This window comes from Phodopus roborovskii, unplaced genomic scaffold (genome assembly GCF_943737965.1).
Source record: "Phodopus roborovskii unplaced genomic scaffold, PHOROB, whole genome shotgun sequence".
Taxonomy (NCBI): Eukaryota; Metazoa; Chordata; class Mammalia; order Rodentia; family Cricetidae; genus Phodopus; species Phodopus roborovskii.
In genome coordinates, this window is record NW_026126603.1 from 4,268,618 (window position 1) to 4,280,567 (window position 11,950).

An 11,950-nucleotide genomic window follows, 5' to 3' on the forward strand; every position below is an offset into this window, starting at 1 on the left:
CACCTCTCCAGCCCACATACCAAAACTTTTAAAGTTAGATCTGACTAAGTGCAGGGAATAAATGAACTGGAGTTTCCACTCTGTTTTACCTCTTAGGACAACATTGTTCTGTTTGAAATTAAAGTCCCTAGAGTTATACAATAAAGAATATAGACTTTACTTGAAATAAGAGTATATATCAATTGATAAGCAGACTGCATTAAATTAAAAGCACCTTCAAAGCATTAGTGTTCTTTTCCTCTGCAAAAAGTTTTCAATTTCATTTTTTTTTTTTTAAACTGGAACCAGGAATTGATGGATACAGTGGATGAGCCAGCCTTTATTTCAGTCATTTTCTTTGGGTGGTTTCTCTCGAGTTATTGATGAGGAACCTGCCTTGAGCTTCCTGCACAATTCATTAATATAGGCAAAGCATTATTCTAGGAGTTAGACCAGGTTATCGTTGATCCTGCCCATCATGCCTATCCCAGGGTCCTTGCCTTCCCTAAGAATTTCTGTCACTACAGCTTTTGCTGTAGCTAACTAAGAGGCCATCTCATCAGCAGCCAGTAAAGCTGTCCATACAGTCTTTGTTGAATTAACTGAATTAACTGTTCCCTTTCCAATCATTATCAGTATCCAGGCATCTGTACTGACCTGTCCTTGGGATTCTAACAGGATACATCTTCAGCTGCAGCCACTAAGACCACTACCTATGTACATTCACTAGGTTCCCTTTTAAAAGGGCTCCATCTTTCTGCTTCTCTGCCTCTCTGCCTTCTCTCCTTCTCTCTCTCCCTCCCCTCCCCCTCTATCTGCCTCTTTCTTCTCTTTGTCCATTCCTGTTCCCAGATGCCAGACTACCTTCTCCCCTTCCCCATTTTCCCATTCACTTTCCCCCAATAAAATTCCCTCCATCCAAGCTCTGTTGCATGGCATCTTCCTCTCAAGTGCTGCTTTTTAAAATTACAATGATTGTGTTCACAAAATCTGGAACACAACATCATAACCAACTTCTGAAGAACTTTGTGGTACTTTCTCATCTAACAAAGTTTCTTCAACACCAGCATTCTTAGCAGTAGTCACAGCAGGAATTTTGAGGTTTTTTTGAATAATTTCTATACCTATTTTCTGATCTTCATTAGCATGAATTAACCCAAGGCTGGGATGGGATGTACTGGAGCAGCCTGCAGCCCCTTCTACAACAATGGCTTAAAAAACAAACAAAAGAACAAACAAAAATCAGTTCTTGTAGTATTGAGGGCATCCAGAACTCTTAACCCTGCAACCCTGCCTTTATTCTCATTCACTAGGCATAATTTGTTCCTTTAGCCTCTAGCACAGCCACTCCATTTAAAGAGGGTAGTCAGTTTTTCCCTAACCCTTTTCTCCTCACAACCCTAGTTGGGAAGAGTGATTTCTTCAATGCATTTCTCAATTTTAGCTCTTTTCACTTTTTCTTTTGAAAACATGGCATCAATTTGGTGGCAATGACCTCTTTAACTTTTCTTAACTCACGAGCTTCAACATCTTCAAGATTTAGATTCATATCACCTTCTCCATATACTGCACAATAGCTGTAGTAACAATATCCATACTTTAAAGGTGATTCTTCCTATTGTCCTCAAACCTTGGAATGTTGACTGCTCCAATCTGAAGACCAACTTCCAGCCTGTTCACAGCCATTGTGCTTAGAGATTCTACATCACCATCTTCAGCATCTAAAACCAAGGGCACCCTTCTGTTGATCATCGCTATTGTCAAGAGCAGGTACAATGAAATGAACACTAGGCACTTTCATTTCACTCAAAAGAACATAGCCATCTTGGAAATCACATTTGTGAGCTTTTGATGTATGGATTAAATATGGGGAAATATATCCTCTATTCAATTTCATGCTTGCAAATAATTTCCAATTCATAACACATGGTTTCCCCATCCTTCACTGTAATGATGCTCTTTCTTTCACCCATTTCCTTTGTATCAGAAATGATGTTTCAAATGTCTTTGCTTTGGTTTGCAGAATCTATAGAAATCTGATGAATTTATTCCAAATTATCACAGGCTTGGACTGCTTTTTTAAGTTCAACAATTAGAACATCAGAAGCCAGCATCACACCTGTCCTGGTTTCCACTGGATTCACACATTTGCTGTGCCTTTGAAGGCCCTACTAGGCAAAAGAGCATGGCAGAATAGTAGCAGTCATGGACCGATCCAGCTTCTTCATTTATGTTAGTAGTAACATCTTGAACAAGTTTAGCTCTGATATTTTCAGCTTCATCCTTTCAATCAATTGACTTTATAACTACTATCCATTTTCTGTTACTTTGTAACTTCCCCAACTAAGTTCAGTACTCACTGTTCTTCCCCTTGGTCACACTGTGGCAGCTACAACAATGGCTAAAAGGTCTATTATACCTTGAAACAGTAAGACTTGAGCAGCCACACAAAATTTTCCTTTTTTACAGTGAGACCAGGAATACATACTGCCTGGGACATTCTAGCAAAGATCTCACCTAGCAAGGACTGTTCAAAACATTTTTTTTTTTTGGAGTAGCAATGGAAGAGCACATAGCAAGGCAAGCCTTCAGCAGTGAATGAAGACTGTTTCTTGATTAGTTTACAAAAAAGCTGGTTTCATCATGGCATTTCACAGCATAGCTTTATTTGACCTCCCGACCCTCTAATCCCCCAATCCTCCTGTTTCCCATCTCCACTAAAACCATGAGTCTATGCCCAGGACTGGTGTAGCTGGGCCGGATAACAGTTTTAGTTTTATAGAGACACTTTACACTCATCTCCAAAGTGGCTGTACCATTGAACACAGAGAATTGCAGTGTAGAGCTTCCTCTTCCCTACATCTTTGCCTCCATTATTATTTTTTTCTTGATAGTATTCCAAATGTTGATAATGTTACTTGAGGTCTATAGTAATGGGAGCAGTCAGATGGTCTGCTCAGCAGAAACCAAGTGAATGTTAGATAACTATTTCAATGTAAAAGTTTATTGTCACATTCAGGATGTAACTAGCAGAAGTTTCACACATCTTTGTGTTTCTCCAACATTGGATATTCTCTAATTTAATATTTATTTATTTTGATTTTATGTATCTGAGTCACTATGTATGTATGTGCAGAATAATCCAGAAAAGGTATCTCAACCCCTGGAAGTGGAGGTATAAGTAGAGAGAGGGACTGAACCCAAGTTCTTTGCAGGAACAGCAAGTGTTTTTAACTGTCAAGCCATCTCACCATCTCTCCAGCTTTGGTGAGATATTCTTAATTTGTGAACCATGTATAAGAGGTCTTTTTTTTTTTTTTTTTTTTTTTTTTGAGAATGAATTGTATTGAAGACCATTGACACAAAGAAATATAGAGAAAATTGTGGGCAACATTTAAGGATCTGGATTCTGTGAAGAACCCTTCATCTTTCACCATGGAAGTATTTAGGATTCTTTCCTTAATGTTCTTGCCTATCCGATTATTTCCAACATCTTGGGGCACCTAGAAGAGCTTAATATTATTAGTAAAGTAATACTACATACACCTTGGGCAAAAGTTTACTATTATTGTCAGAAAACCCAAGACTCTGTCTATGAGATAAAATGTATGTTCTATCTCATGCTTTACTATGCTCTACATGTATGAATGAATTCACTCTGCAAGTTGCTTTGTTTTTAATGAAGTAAGGAGACTTATCTTTTCATAAATACATAGCTTTATAAACCACTAATATTCACTAAAAGGAATCTAATAGTGGAGGTTGACCAAATTGATTTAGGTTAGTCAGGAAAAAAAAAGGCAAAATCTCGGTGGTATATGATCCTTAACTGTGCCATTAACTAAAGGTCATTTATTTCTCCCTCACATTTACTGTATATTTTATTTTGAGACTTGGTCTCACTATGCAGCTGATGTTGACTTTAACTAGTTATCCCCTTGACCAACTATCCTATTGAGGTTTGGGACACAGACATGAGTCCCCATGCCTAGCTTACTAGGAAAGCAAGAAAGGTGGGACTAGGAGACATCAAAAGGGATGACTGGATCTCTGTCAGGGGCGTTTATATAATTTCCCAGCTGGATTTTGGATGCATTTGAACTTGCAGTAGGTATCTTCAGAGACTAACAGATTTACAAGATACTTTCATCTTCTAGATTGGCAGAGCAATGTCCCAAATGAGTGAACCCATGGCATAAAACTGAAGCAAGATTTCCATTTAAACTTAAAAGATAAGTATCTAAGACTTAGGGTGTGACCCTTCAAAATATTCTCATTAAAATAATCAAATATCCACCCTAAATAATGTTTTCAAGGGGAGCCATTGGGTTCTAAGGCCTAGAAGCACTCCTTCAACATGTGCTGTCTCAGGTGGAGGAGAAATGGAGAAGAGTCTCTCAGTTTCCTGTGGCTGAAAGAGAACTGGCTTGGGAGAGGGGTAGTTTCCTGCGATGGGAACTCTGAGCTTGATGAAATGAGTGATGTTAGCAGATTTATTAGCACTGGGCTTAAATAGAGCAACATAGCCTACAGGAAATAACATTTAATCAATATACACTCATACCCCTTCTTACAGAAGAAGCCCTACTTAAGTATGCACCTTTTGATGGTATTTGGCAAAAGATTTGATGTAGGGCACAGTCTTTGGGAGCTAGCAGATTTTTATTTCTATGTTTATCTACAGTCTTAATAAAACAAAACATTTCTGAAATCTAATGACTCATTCTTAAAAGCAGGTATTACTTGCTTGTACCAAGGCTAGAAGAATGTAACTCTTCTTATGTATTGGTGGTTAAAGAAGTCTGCAGTAACTTATTCCAATTATATATAGAGACGAGTTTGGTAAAACAGTAGTTAAATGAGGAAACAAAAAGTATAGTTTCTCATTGCCACTCCTGTATTGCCTGAAAGAGAATATGCTTGTAAGGCTATGCAAAGACTAATGACTTTTAATATGCAAAAAATTCTGTAAGTAAACTGTAGGGTAATTATCAGCAACAAAAGCTCCAGATTCAGACTTGATGACACATTTCAACTTTTCTTCTTCCTAGCTAATGTCTACATCAAGCAATTGTTTTAAAGATCAATGATATAATTGCCATTCAGAAATATTTATTTCAATAACCTTTAATTTTTCTTCAGTTTAATTTGCTTTCTTATAAGTGGTCAACAAATACTTGAGAACAATACAGACTACAGAACATGGAGTTGAAGCTCTGCTCTGAATTCTTGTGGTGTGACTGACAATAGGCCAATTAGTTTTTGTATTTCATCTCAAACCTGTTCCTAAAATTTCATGTAACAGTGTAAGCGTGTAACAGAGAGCATATCATTTTCCCAGCTGTTTGACAAGTATTAGTAGATTCTCACATCTAAGGAATCTGTTGAGGATAAGAAGTCTGTTATAGACTCCTCTTTATTACTATTGCTACTAAGAAAGCATTCAAATCCACAAACCAATTAAGTATCTCTATAAGCAGAGTACATATCTACTATATGTAATCATGTGACTCTATAAATCATTATGTGAGTTTGATTGTTTACTCTCTGATGCATGTGAATGATCTACACCATACAACTTCAGAGATGTTATTTCCTTTACTAATGATGTCCAAACATGCAAAAATAAATTGCAGGGAGACGCAGTGGGAAATGAGGCTTACCAGGTGGAAGATCAAATGGAATTAAGCTCTTGACTGAATGTCTGTAAAATTGATTTGATTTAATAAATTTGATGCAAATTGAATTGTATCATTTGCTCTGTGTGTGTGTGTACACATACATACATGTCTTTAACTTGCCAAGTACATCTTCTTTCCACTTAAAAAAATCTCATGAATAAATAAATATAAATTGGACATTTTCATTTAAACAATTGACATTTTTATCTGCAATTGAAGACCAACTATAAGCTAGCTTATGTATGGACAGACTTTAAAGGACATGAGAAATTGAGAATGCCCAAAGACAACACTGGCTGTTAGATTGTCATATTGATTTTGATGTAAGGGTTACTTTAAGTTCACCTCAGTTTTTTTTTTTTTTTGTTCTTTTACTTCTATTTATTTGCTGTGGGAGTAAGTATGGCATGCAATGAGTGTGGAAGTCAGAGGATAACCTGTTAGAGTCAGTTTAGCAGACTAAACTCATGTCCTTGGTCTTGGTGACAAGTGCTTTCATTCATGGAACCATCTAGCTGGCACCATCACGGTTTCTTGATTAAACCCAATTACTTACCTTAAAAATGTATTGTAACATAGATAGGCAGATAGATATATAGATAGATAGATAGACAGACAGATGATAGATAGATGTGGAGATATCTAGACACATAGATACATACATAAATATGGATAGAAATATACCTCACATAGATATAAGCACATATTTGCATCTATTAATAAGCAACATAGAATTTATTTAACCACTATATGTTACGGCAAAACTTGGAGTGAGACCATTCTGTCAACTCGTAAACTGAGTTTTTTTATATCCTTTATTATACACCTTCAGTGTCTTTCAAGAAGCTTTTCTTTTAATCCTTCTTCCTATTCAGTAACAATGGAATATTTTTTGTTTAATTTAATGCCTTTATGATATCAAAACTCTAGTTACCTCATCTGTCTTGCCTACAAGACTGTGAAGGTATTCTAGATGATGACTTCATTTTTGTTTGCTCCTGATTCCAAGCTGCTTCTAGCATAGTGCCCAGTATACAGTATATACTCAGTGGTTGTTTGTTGAATTGAACCTACACATTTTAAAGACAGGTTTGAGTGTGTAAATTCATTCTAAAGTGAGACCCAAATGCAGTGTAACAATATCCTCAAAGTACTAATGTCTATCCTGAAGGAAGTTCTTTTAAGATATAGTAAGGAATAACAAGTCTCAGGAAGTTCCTGAAATTTAAAAATAATCACAAACCTCTGCTTCCACTAGATTAAATAGCAGTAAGGACTGCCAAAGAAGAAATTCTCATAGTTGTTTAGTCCTTCAAGTTGTGCAAAGACTCTAGGGTTTCAGTTCTCACTTATGCAAGAGTCTGTTTTGCAGTGAAACATCTGCCATTGAATCCTCTATGTTACTCTTGCCAGTTCACCTCCTCTACACACCCCCATCATCCACTCCTCCTTCTCTGTTTCTAGTCAGAGAAAGGAGGGCCTCCTATAGATAGCAGCCAGTCATAGTATATCAAGTTGCAGTGAGACTAGGCACCTTGTCTACTATTAAGGCTATAGAAGGAATCGGTCCCAAAAGCAGGCAATAGAGTCAAAGACAGACCCTACACTGACTGCTAGGAGTTCTCACAGAAAAGTCAAGCTGTACTTTAACGTACATGCAGATGTCCTAGGTCAGTCTCATGCAGGCTCCCTGGTTGTCCAGTTTCTGAGACCTGGGAGCCCAGATTAGTTGATTCTGTGTGCTTTCTTATGGTTCCCTTGACCCCTCTGGCACCTATAGTCCTTTCCCCCTCTCTTTAGCAGAATTTGACAAGTGCAACCTAATGTTTGGCCATAGGTCCATACATCTGTTTCTATCAGTTGATGGATGAAGCCTCTCTGATGACAACTGGGCTAAGCACCGGTCTATGAGTATAGCAGAACATCATTAGGAAACATTTCATTGACTTTTTCTTCCAATCCTGTTTCATTCTATCCTATGTCTTTGAGTCATCTCTGCCTCTGGGTCCTGGACCTCAGGGATAAGCTCCCTCTCATGGTATGGGTGTTAAACTGGGCCAGTCCCTGATTGGCCATTCCCATATTTTTTTTTTCACCATCTTTACCCCAACACACATTTAGGCTGGGCTGGGCAAATTATAAGATGAAGTTATTTTTGTTTGTTTGTTTTTTGTTTTTTTTTTTTTTTCCAGCTGGGTTTGTGTCCCAAACCCTTCAACTGGAAGTCTTACCTGGTTACAGGAGATTGTCAGTTTAGCTAGGATCACCTTTACAGATTCCTGGGTGTTTCCATTGCACTAGGTTTTAGCTTGTCCCTGAGATGCTGCAGATTAAAGTTCAACCTCCTAATATTCTTTCCTATCCTCCTCATCTGATCCCTCTTGTTCCCATCCCAACCCTCCACATCCATACCCTTCTCCTGTCTATTACCAATGCCTAGTCTATTTCCTTTTCACTGTGAGTTTCATGTGTTTCCCCTTGAGCCCTCCTTGTGACTTATAGCCTCTTGGGTCTGTGGATTGTAGCATAGCAGGGTTATCCTTTAATTTATGGATAATATCCACTTTTAAATGAGTACATACTGTGTGTCTTCTGAGTCTGAGTTACCTCATTTAAGATGATCTTTTTTTTTTTTTTTTTTTTTTTTAGTTCCATCCATTAGCCAGCAAATTTCATGATGTCATTGTTTAAACGTACCACATTTTCTTCATCCATTCTTTTGTTGAGGGACATCTAGGTTGTTTCCAGTTTCTGACAATTACAAATAAAGCTGACATGAATATAGCTGAGCAAGTGTCCTTGAGGTATGGTGGAGCGTCCTTTGGTATATAGTATATTGTGATATAAATGTCTATGTTGAAAATTACATCTGGGAGACTAATAGTATTATAAGAAATATCATTGTATATTGTCTTCTAATACTGTTAAATGCCCTCATGATCATGAATATACTTTATCCCACACCATGGTCCTGACACCACTTTCATTGATACAAGATAATTCAGCTCAATAAAGGTCATCACAGCACAGAAAAGCAAAGGGAAATGTATGAGCAGTTTCCTGCCAGCTTGGTCCCAGAGCTGTGTCAGCCCCAAATAATACGCAGAAACTCCGTAGTAATCATGAAACTTTTGGTCAGTTACTAGTGTTTCTCACTGTCTAGCTTGGCTAGCTCTGTCTTAACCCATTTCTATCAATCTAAGAGTTTCCATGTGGTCTTATCTTACTGGAGAGAGTGTCCAAACCTCTTCTCTCAAGTCCCTACGTCTTGACTCCCCTCTACTACATCTCCCAGAATCATCCTTGTCTCCTAGTTCTGCCTATCTTGCCTTCCTTTTGGCCAACAGTGCTCTATTCAATAACCAATAAGTTAAACATATTTACAGAATGACATCTCCCATCAGGGGGATACAAAAATCTCTGTTCAGTACAGAAAACAATCATCAGAATGAGGACCTGATAGAGAAAGTGGGGAATAAACTTGAACACAGAGGCACAGGAGACAACTTCCTGAACAGAACACATTAGAGCAGACACTAAGAGCAATAATTAATAAATAGGGCCTTATGTAACTGAAAAGCTTCTGTAAGGTAAAGGACACCTTCAGTAGAACAAAAGCACAGTCTACAATATTGAAATAGATTTTTCCCAAATATATATCTGGTAGAAGTATAATATCCAAAATATGTAATTAAAAAAACTCAACAAACTAGGTATCAAAAAACCCAAATGATCCAATTAAGAAATAGGGTACAGATCTGAACAGATAATTCCTCACAGAGGAATCTCAAATGGTTTAGAAACACTTAAATGTGCAATATCCTTAGCTATTAGGGAAATGCAAATTAAAACTACTTTGAGGTTTTATTTTATACCTAATTCCTAAGATCAATAACAAAAGTAACAGTTCAGAATGGTGATGATGTGGAGCAAGAAAAGCATGCTTCCATTGCTGGTGGGAGTGCAAACTTGTACAGCCACTATAGAAATCAATATGGTGGCTCCTCAGACAATTTGGAATCCATGTGCTTCAAGATGTAGCTATACTAGTCTTAGGCATACACCTAAAGGACACTCCATTCTATCATGAACTATATTCATGGCAGTTTTAATCACAATTGCCCCAAACTGGAACAACCTAGATGCCTTACAGTGAAGAATGGATAAGGAAAATGTGTTATATTTGCACAATGGAGTATTACTCACCTGTTAAAAGCAATGGCATTATGGAATTTGCAGGTAAATGGATGAAACTAGGAAAACACCATCCTGAGTGAGTTAACCCAGACCCAGAAGAACAAATATGGTATGCGTTCACTTATAAGTGGGTATTAGATATTAAGCAAATTATAATCAAGCTATAATCCACTAACATATAGAGGTTAGATAGAGAGGAGGGCTCTAGTAGTAATGAATGGGTCTCCCTGTGCAAGAATAGATTTTTTTGGGTGGACTGGGGGAATGTGGGGACAGGAACAGTCAGGTAGAATGAAAGTAATAGAGAGAGGGTGTGTGTGTAGAGATAGCTGGAATTGGGGGCTACTGGAGGGAGCAGCAAGGAAACCTACTGCAGTAGAGACTTTTGGAATCTTTGAGAATAGCTTTAGTGAGAACTCCTAGTAACGGAGGACACAGACTCTTAACTGTTCATTCTTTCTAGCTAGGCAAGGTTTACAGTGGTGGGACTAGGTTGCATTCAGTTGAGTTGATTGAGAGGATTCAGTGTAGATTCCTAAGCAACTCAGGCTGATGCTAGGATAGAGAGGGTTTCTTTCCAAATACTGACAGTGGGCTACATTACTGAGGACAACAGCTCACTGAATGCAGAGAGGTCAAGCTGGTACCTGTATGGAACCTTCACCCCATGTTCTATTTTCTTTGGCAAGGGAACCTACTCTGCAGGCTATTGAAAGAGAAAGCTAAATACCAACCCAGCACAAAACTCTCAGCCTACAATCTGTCCAGCATACAAGATGTGCTCAGGCAATGGTGGCACAGAAATTGTAGGAGTGGCCAACCAATGTCTGGTTTATATTGAGGCCAAAGCCACAAGAGGGAACCCATGCCTAGTGCTGCCTAGAGTGCCAGGAACCTGAGACAAGACAGCTCAGAGACCAAGGATAGAGCCAAACACTACTGGCAAGAAAAAAAAAAAAAAAAAACAAAAACAAAAATAAAAGCAAAACTAAGGAAGAAGTCAATGAAATGATTCCTAGTGATACTTGCTGTTTTCCTAGGTCAGTACCTTGTCCAGTCATCATCAGAGAGCCTTCCCCAGCAGGAGATGGGAGTGGGTTCAGAGACCCACAGACTGACAGACAAAGAGAAAGTCTAGATTGGGGGTCTCAATTAGGTCCCTTCCCTCAGAGCTTGGGGAACCCTATGGAAGAGGGACATGAGAAAGATTGTAGGAGTCAGAGAGGATGCCCAACACCAGGAGAATATGGCCCACTGATAAAACTAAACAGGGCTCTCATGGGCTCACAGAGACTGAAGTGGCAAGCACAGGCCTACAAGTATCTTCACTAGGTCCTCTGTGTATACCTTATGGCTGTTAGCTTGGTGTTTTGCATGATTCCTGACAGTGGGAACAGGTGTGTCTCTGACTCTTTTGCTTGCACTTCAGATTTTATTTTCCTTCTATTGTGTTACCTTGCCCAAACTCAATATGAGGGCTTTTGTCTTGTATTGTATGATGTTTTGTCATGTTTAGTTGTTAACTTTTTGTAGGCCTGTTATTTTCTGAAGGGAAACAGAGGGGTGGGTGTGGACCTGTTGGAGAGGTGAGGTAGATAAAAGAGCTAGTAGGAACAGAGGGAGGGCAATTGGTGGTGAAGATATAGCATATGAGACAGGAATCGATTTTCAATTAAAATAATTTAATAATTTTAAAAGTGAGCTGTGGAATAATCCTCTTGTACACTGTAAAGAATCGTCACTCGAATCAGTTTAATCAAAACTGACTGGCCAGTAGCCAGGCAGAATGTACAGGCAGGGTAGCCAGACTGAGAATGCTGGGAAAAGAAAAGCAGCACTTGGAGCAGAGGAAGCAAGAAGAGAATGTCATAATGAGAAAAGTTACCAAGTCATGTAGCTAAACATAGATAAGAGTGATGAGTTAATGTAAGTGTAATAGCTAGTTAGTAGTACACCTGAACTACTGGCCAAGCATTTATAATGTATAAGCCTCTGTGTGGTAATTTTGGGAACAGCTGCTGGGTATTTGGGACTGACTAGCTCCAAGATAGGAGATGTCTACCTACAAAAGTAAAAAAACAAAACAAAACAAA

The 11,950-nt window shown here is 38.3% G+C and overlaps 1 pseudogene; it reads right to left on the reverse strand.

Moving 5' to 3' along the window:
• Positions 1-1,379: 1,379 nt before the first annotated feature.
• LOC127237522 (60 kDa heat shock protein, mitochondrial-like) lies at positions 1,380-2,465 on the reverse strand (annotated as a pseudogene).
• Between the last annotated feature and the right edge of the window lie 9,485 nt (positions 2,466-11,950).